Source organism: Glandiceps talaboti, chromosome 4 (assembly GCF_964340395.1).
Source record: "Glandiceps talaboti chromosome 4, keGlaTala1.1, whole genome shotgun sequence".
In the NCBI taxonomy this organism is placed as follows: domain Eukaryota; kingdom Metazoa; phylum Hemichordata; class Enteropneusta; family Spengelidae; genus Glandiceps; species Glandiceps talaboti.
This window is the reverse complement of record NC_135552.1, coordinates 17,805,070-17,814,230: the sequence shown is the minus strand read 5'-3', so window position 1 is coordinate 17,814,230 and position 9,161 is coordinate 17,805,070.

Genomic DNA, 9,161 nt, shown 5'->3' with positions numbered 1-9,161 from the left:
AATAATGTCTAGCGACTTCTCTCTCTCTCTCTCTCTCTCTATCACACACACACACACACACACACACACACACACACACACACACACACACACTCACTCACTCACTCACTCACTCACTCTCTCTCTCTCTCTCTCTCTCTCTCTCTCTCTCTCTCTCTCTCTCTCTCTCTCTCATCTTTAGTCTCAATACAAGACACCCACTTCAATCATGTGCAGACCTCAGATCACGGTTTAGGGGGCAAACAATTCACCTGAAGAGAAGCACACATACATACACACACATACACACGCACACGCACGGTCTATTTGTTATGTCTAATGTACGACTGAAACGTCAATTCAGTTGTGCTAAAAATAACAATGTTGTTGGTATGAACACATTACTTGTTTAAATAAAGATGGCATTAATAAATACTTAGGTATAGACCACCCACATAATTGTCGAATTAAAAATATAGATATTTAGGGTATAAATTATCCATAACCCTAATATATATTATATCCTTCCTTAATATATCAACTACTTAACATAGTAGCACGCAACTGAAGTCCTGAACTTAATTCAGCTCTGTAGACACATTTAATATTTCATTTATTAAACAATCTTATTTCCAAATAGTGCATACCTTTTCAGAAAATAAACACTCTCTATGCAAAGGATACATCATAAAATATATAGCCAGCTGATCCAACAGTGATAATTCAAATATGGTACCATTTGTTATGTTAACGATATCAAACTTTGAAGTATTAACCCGGTCAGATTTGTTTCCGCTTTTAGTATACATGTATTCAATTACTGCTGTCAGTGATTACTGTTATCAACTTACATGTGATTCTGGGTAATAGTATTTAGGTAACTATCTTAACGCTATAACCTTGTAAAGAACCTCTTCTGTACTTGACATGTCACAGTGTTCAGCTAATTTTTGAGATTTCCAGGAATGGTTTATGGGGAAAACCTCTTGTGATGACATCACTAATACCAAATTCTCCTGTCTCGATAAACTGAAACTTTAAGAGTAGAGATTACAATATTTGTGATCATCAGCAGATGTCACCCTCATACATTTCCAACAAGTGCAAGTAATTACGAGGATAAAGCCTGATTTTACTTTTCATTATCGAGGGCTTTTTTATTTCATTGCAAAAGAGAAAATAGGATACAGAGCAAAAGAAAAATATATATATATGTAACCATTTATATTAACTGTCTCAATTCACCATATATTCAGCAAAAGATGGATGGGTAGATGGTTGGTTGGCAAAGGGTGTGTCAACAACATAAAGCATCCACAGGCGCATATATATTTCAGTCAAACATGATAAGTTTTCCGATTTTCTCAAAATATTCCTGTCAACTGCTACAATGTAATTGGTTAACCTCATAAAACATTTGATACAAATTATGTCTTCGCATTTACAAAATATTCGCTACCATAAAATCGTGTCACTCTGTATAATGATGTAAACATGCAAAGACATTGTCTTTTCTTTTTACAAATTAGATACATGGTTCTAAGATTGTAGGAGACAGCGAAGAAGACTCTGATGGTATCCCTGCAATATCATTTGAAATAAATTCTATTTCCCCGGAACATTTAAGTAAATTCAGCCTCACCAAGAACGAGGGTGATATTGAGAACTTGACAAATAATAACTTAACCAATTCTGCTGAACAGAAACACTCCTTAAAAGGAGAAGACGAGTTGTCACCTAACGACGAACTCGATTCAGGAAGTCCAAAGGACAAGAACAAACGTTACCTTCTACCACTGTTAAAGTATGGTCCTCCAGGCCCAAATTCACTATATAACTCAATTCGATTTGCGATTAACTACGCCTTGCAGGAGAACAGGACTTTGGTGGGTGTGCCATTTTTGAGACATGCAAGAGACAAATCACAGGGAGATAAACAGAAACTCTTTAACGAAACATTTGATGTTGATAAACTCTCTAAACTGTTACCAATAGCAACACTAGATGACTACCGGAGAGACTGTGGTAGGAAAGTATCAATAGAGTCACTGGTGCTCATGACCTTCAACAACCAAAATTGGGCTATAAAAGACTTTTCCAGAGTTGGTGTTGGAAATGTTAGCAAGGAACACTATCATTCCGTTACTCGACCATTGTATTCAGATATTTTGAACGTAGAACTTCCCGAGATCGATGACTTCGACCGAAATTTTGTGGAAATGTTGAAGAGGTTTTACTCTTCTGACAACACTCGATGCATCGCCGTCTTCTTGCTTGATGCCCAGGGTGTATATCAAGTGGTGAAAGATTACCATACAGATGAATATCCTCTGATAGACAGATATCTGATCAGGGCTCCATACATCCGTCAAATGGCTAGCAAGTCATCTGCAATACCGTGTGGTGGCCAACAATATGGCGTCCTACATTGGAGGAATATAGCTGAAGAAGGGTAAAGTTGAATTTCGAACAGCTGACATTTTACTAGTAATTACAAACATGTGTGTGTGTGTGTGTGTGTGTGTGTGTGTGTGTGTCACACACACACACACACACACACACACACACACATATATATATATATATTTATAATATACCTAGTGATAATACTGTGCCATGATTCGCTAGAATCAGTCACGTGATAGGAAAATAGAATGACTATTTCCCTAGGGAAATAGTTCCATCAACTTATACATGGTCACGTGACCACCGCGCGTTCACAGCAGATCAAAATGGCAGCTTCTGACGACGTCGTCTGCCACCGCGAGTTCACAACATGGGGTATATTATAAAACACATATTGACTGGCCTATATTCGGGCTATATCACCTGTTCATTACCGCCTCGTGACTGTGAGTTGCCAGAATCACATGCTATTTCCCTGGGCCTTTGGCCTCGGGAAATAGCATGTGATTCTGATAACTCACAGTCCCTCGTGTGTAATAAATGGGTGCTATAGCCCTCATGGCCAGGCAATATGTGTTCAATATAACATTTGTCACTGGACTGTTTTACTTTTACTTTACACGGCATCATGATACTTACTCCATGTATTTATAGCGTAGTGTGTTCCAGATTATAATAATCCCTTGCCGATATATTAAAATGGCAAGGATTTACCAGAAACATATAATCATGTTGTGTTAGTCTGAATACACAGATTGGACAAGGAGTAATTCTAATCCTGTTTTCACTTTGTTGTTCTCGTTCCAATCCTATATGGCACACGCTCATTTTAATCCTAAACACCTTGCATATACAAAACTTTTGTTTTTGTCATCATATGGTGAATGAGTATGCACAGACGGCTGTAATTTACCCAACCATTTTGGATTCCGATCTATATTTGTGTTAATCAAAATTTCGAATCAGCATTGAGACTTTGTTATTGTAATCATAATTTCTATCCCATACTTGCCAAGAAAATTACTGTAAATAAATTCAGCATTAGGCTTATAGCGACGATAGTTCCCTAAACAAATGAAAAATAAGTCAGTAAGATATAATACGCGTGCATGTAATAGCCCCCCCCCCCCTCCGCCGCCCGAATGTGTTCCCTTTCTAGCTACCTTAGTTGTATTGAATACTCCGTCGTAACATCGTGTTATGATAACTGTAATATGATTATGAACGAGTTGTGATTTCATACATTGCACAATCCTTCAACAGCTGTCCAAGGAAAGACCCGGAATTTTGTGCCGAAGTACACAAACTAGTAGAAAAACATAGTCCAAGAATTGCCGAGGCCACAGCCACCTTCCTGAAATCGAAAAATATATCATGTCTCTATGTAGCTCATCCGATGTTTGGAGGGGTAGGTCGATTTAGTATTTCAAGAACTTTGAATTACCAGGACAGAACTCTATTTTGTCAACGGCACTACCTACAAAACAGAGATGTTTTTATTTTTAATATAATTTTGAATTTGTAGCCAGACTGAACAGCTGCATAACGAATGGTGAATGGTCAGTGTGACGTTATTTAGTAAATGTATCGGTATTTTACACAAAAATGTAAACGTCACCTATAATTGTATTATTTCGTTAAGCTTTATTTTGTGAATTTAGAGAATGATGTTAAGGAATAACCAAAAAGTGTCTGATTTGTCTTAGAATGAAATGGTAGACTGTCTAAGACGTGTCGTTCCACAAGTGGTAACACTTGAGAATCTAGTAACAAACATGACAGGCGAAATACTCGACTATAAAGACGACATCTACGTCATATCTCTGGTGGAACAGGAAATCGCAATAAGTAAGATAAGTATACGGATTATATTTCAGACAAATATGCCAAAATTACCAATTTACTGTTTCATTAGTGAATATAAGCAGCAGGGTGCCACAGTTCTTAAATTACATTTTTTGACATGATTCTTAAATATTCGTGGTGTAGTGCGTGCACAACTGCTACATAAGTACAGGGAGTTACTCAAGCCACAGTAGTATGGATTATGTGCTTGTGTTCTATAGCAACTAGGTGTATAAACCACGATATGTTTGAATTGATGTATGCCGTGGGTTTACTATCAGCTAACATTACCAGGTAATTGTATCATGTCGACATTCGTCATAACACTAAATATTGTCTAACGTTGTAAATCCCATTTCAGGACAATTGATTTGGCTTGGGAAAATTTCCAAGTTTAGTAATTCTTACTACATGTACCTGTGAGGCGTTTCTGATATATTACAATATGTTATAAAAGTGATTCGTGACTTGGGAATATCCTTGTAAACTAATACATGTATATATTTTATGCGAATCATGTAATATTTCTTAAAAGTTTTTTGTCTACATAGCAACACTAAAGTTTTTCTATGGTGTTATGGAGTTCTCTTTTTTCGTTTCGTTCTCTTATCCCCATATCATGTGGCTTAGAGTCCGTTATATCTGATGACAAATTTTTTTAAGAATTTTGAATTTTGAAGAACCTTATCGGCCATCGTAGTGACACTTTCTTAATAAATGTACATTTTGTTTTTGTTTTGTTTTGTTTTGTTTTGTTTTGTTTTAGAGGCCAAGATTTTCATCAAAAATAGGTGGTCAAATTGGTCTGACTTCGTTCAGTACACCAGAGAAGTGAAAGGAAAAGATACAATTTCGCTAGCAGATATGCCGGGAATTCCAGATACACTTAAAGAGGTACAAAACCTCCTGAAGAAAAAATAATATTGATAATTACAATCAGTGGCATTTTATCTGGTGAAGTAACCAAGACGTCGATGACTTTTGTTGTAAAGCTAAAGACAAAAACACAAAATATCATGTGACAGTCTTGTAAATATATAAATCGTGATAGTTCTGTATACTATGTGACCTGACGAACTTTTACCGAAGATGTCAGTTTCTTGTAAGATGACAGAAAATCCGTATGTATTTGTGATAACAAAAAAATATAAAGTTATAAACTGATTCTAAAACACTTACAAGCTGTATGTATAATGTAATCATAAACTATATCACCCAATTGCAACAAAATGAATTGCTTACTGCTCACTCCTACTCACGATTATTCATAATATTGGAAGGATTCCCCCCACGATATGCCTGGGAAAACTTGTACATAAGTTCATTGTCGTTGGTACCATGGAAGTACCACCCACTTCCATGTTGGTATAGTTACTTTAATATTCAGGTTTATCTGCATATTTGATGCATCACCTATGTACAAAAGCACAAATGTATAATATGTTTAAAAGAAAATTCTTTTTTAAAACCTCTTTTTAGAAATTGTTTATTTTATTATTAACTTTACCTGGTATGGATTAATTGTTTTTTGTATGGTATTTTTTAATGTCTTTTTTTAACTTATTGTGTAGCGCTTTTGAATATTTTTTTTAAATAGAGGAAGCGCTTTAGAAATGAAATAAATGTTAAAACGTTAAAAGGTGTAGAGAAGGAAATTGGGTTTAAGTAGTTGATAGAGAGTCCGACAGTTGGTCGATAATGCTATCAAACTGTACAGAATAGCTACGCAGTTTAATTCATAAAGGCCTCCGATGAGGGCGCACTATTAGGCTTTGGAAACAACCTGTTGATGTCAGGATCTCAGTTACTTCTACCATCAAAAGCTCGCTGCATACGTGATGTGTTGTGTACATGACGTTGCTCAGAACGAAAGAAATATACGTCATAGAAGAATCTGCGTAGTAGACCTACGTCACAGCAACAAATACAGTGACGTGTGAAACACTGTTTAGCATGTATCCAAGACAACAATATGTAAATATGTTGTATCCATAGGTTTATCATTATAGAGGATTTTGGTTGCGATTTGAAATAAATTTAAATTATTAAATAAATAATTATAATTGCTCTTCTTACTACGTACATGTCTTCATTTTCTTTGCAATAACAGAATACTAGTGTTTACTTTTAAAATATCAGTATCGGTTTATCTTCTTTTTGACTATTGTGATACCCCCAAAGAGAGAAAAAAACTGTTATAGTAGAAAAAGTATATCAACCTTGTGTCAATTAAGTTAATGACAAATTGTTTCCTCTCTACAATTCTATTAGGACTGATACATTGAAAGGCATTACAGAAATTACAGTGGCTTATCTTACAAAAGACTTGCTCAGGTCTCTGGGTCTTTTTCTTTCTGTACACAGTACACGCAAATTCCCCACAAGCGTAACTCTAGATGTGCTCCCGTGTACCTTCGCTGTTACTCGCTTCTCTGGTACAACGATATACCTAGATTTTTCAGAAGTACACTCTGCCGAGTTACTCAGTGTAGAGAGTTACACCGACAGTACACTCCGTTCCGTAACTGAGAGTTGGAGTTACGGAGCGTAACTCTCTGCTCTGTTGCTGCGTGTAGGCGTACCGCTAGTGTACATCGGAGTTTGGTCAAGCGATGTACCTGCAGAAGAGGCATGCAGCAGACATCAGTGTAATTCTTCACCGTTGTACCACCAGCAGAGAAGCTGTTGTTACACTAGCGTAACTCACTTCCAGCAGTACGTCGAGGGGGGGATGTGCGTGTGTATTTGAATAAACTGTTTAAACACACACACACACACACATACATACATACATACATACATACATACATACATACATACATACATACATACATACATACATACATACATACATACATACATACATACATACATACATACATACATACATACACACACAGAGACACAGCCAGACAGACACACACGCATACACACACAAACATACAGACACAGATACAGACACAGACACACACTAACACATACAGAGACAGAGACAGACACACACACAGAGACAGACAGACAGACAGACACAGACAGACAGACACACACACACACACACACATACATACACACAGACACACACACACACACACACACACACACAACTGCATTGTTTAGTGTGAAATTATAACCTGATTGAGTGACCGCGAAACAGTCAGATGAACATGCAGACTACTAGTAAGAGATATTTTTTGTTTTAAAGTTGAGGACATTTTCCTATACAGAACTAAAAATTACTAACAAACTAAAAAAATGAGGATTTATGAGAATAGAAAAAAATCCCCCAAGGGACTGGTGCCAGTCTAATCTTACAATGAATGAGTCATTCAACCAATAACAGTGTGTATTGATCCAACCATACACAAGTATCTAGGGAAATTAGCCAACATCCACATCAAAGCCAACACAATTTATCATAATAAAAGAAACTAAAGAAACTCAAATATTATCATAAATCAATCGATACATTTCAACATATATATAATAATATAATTATTAATAGAGATGGGTACAATTGTACACGTTCATCGTGTTACGGATATTGGATATCATATACCTAATACCTCTAATTGGTTTCAAAGAAATCATCCGCAGCAGTACAGTATTACATGTAACAAGAGGTAGACCTATAAACAATCTTGGGGAGTGCTCAAAATTGGTAATTAGGATAGAAGTGCGCCCCTTGTGGTCAACTTGTTTCTTTGGCCGGCAACTTTGTCCTACTGATTAGTTTATACTCATTTGATACCGATCAGTGTCCTCTCATCAATCGCAATCAAATTTATTCCCACATTCCAACTTTGTAGTCTGTCAGTCAAATAATTGAAAATGGAATTCTTAACTTTACCAATTATAATTGTATTCAAGTATAGCTAAATGCAGAGGAGATTAAAGTTGTATTCGCATACAATTAGTAATTTAAGAACCTAATAATTCATTTATGAATTCATTACAGTGGACCGATGAATCATTCTTCTAAGTTAAATTTACATATAATTTATAAATTGTGTTATATAGGCGTCTGGCAAACAAAACAGATATATCTTGTTAACATATCAAAAAGCTATGGGATTAATATTTCATATTTATATAATTGCAATTCCATAAATCCACTCACGCTCTAGTGTTATTATGCATTAAATATAAACCTACATATATAGCATACGTAATGTGTGTAGTGTAGTGTAGTGTAGTGTAGTGTAGACTGTAGTGTGTGTTCTTGACGCATGCGTCTGGACGGTGCCGTAAAAGAGTAAACGAGGCAGTGCATGGTTTACGACGATGAAAGAATATTAATAAAAAGGAATAATTTCGAGTAAGTTTAATTACTGGCATTTCTCAAAATATCTGAGTTCAAGCGAGTGGAGCATCACGTCACACGTATAAGACCTTCCACACACACACACACACACACACACACACACACACACACACACACACACACACACATACACACACACACATACACACACACACATACACACACACAATAAGTAGGCTTACTGTTATTATTTGAACGTTGATCAAATCAAAGTTCTTGAAATGTCCGGCGAGGTGCGAAACTAACAGAATATAATACCACAGTGGAAATAAGTTTTTAACTTTTCTGTGTTATCCCAGCACAATCAAGTATATATTGTCTGTTGTAATTGTTTTCTTTATACTGAATTTGGATTTTTTCTCTCTCGTGCTGAAATAAATCAAATCAAATCATACAAACCATTATTGTAGTACTCAATTATGAGTATGCACATGTGTGAAGTCACGTGACTCATGTCGTGTCTTTCATCTAAAGTGCAACGTAGGCGAATGACTCTAAATGTTCCTTTATGAGTATTTTCAAGATTGTATGTGTGTGGTTCACACATCAATAAATGGTACTGTTAGCCTAAAGCAAAAAAAAAGAAGTAGGTAGTTTATTGCATCATTCA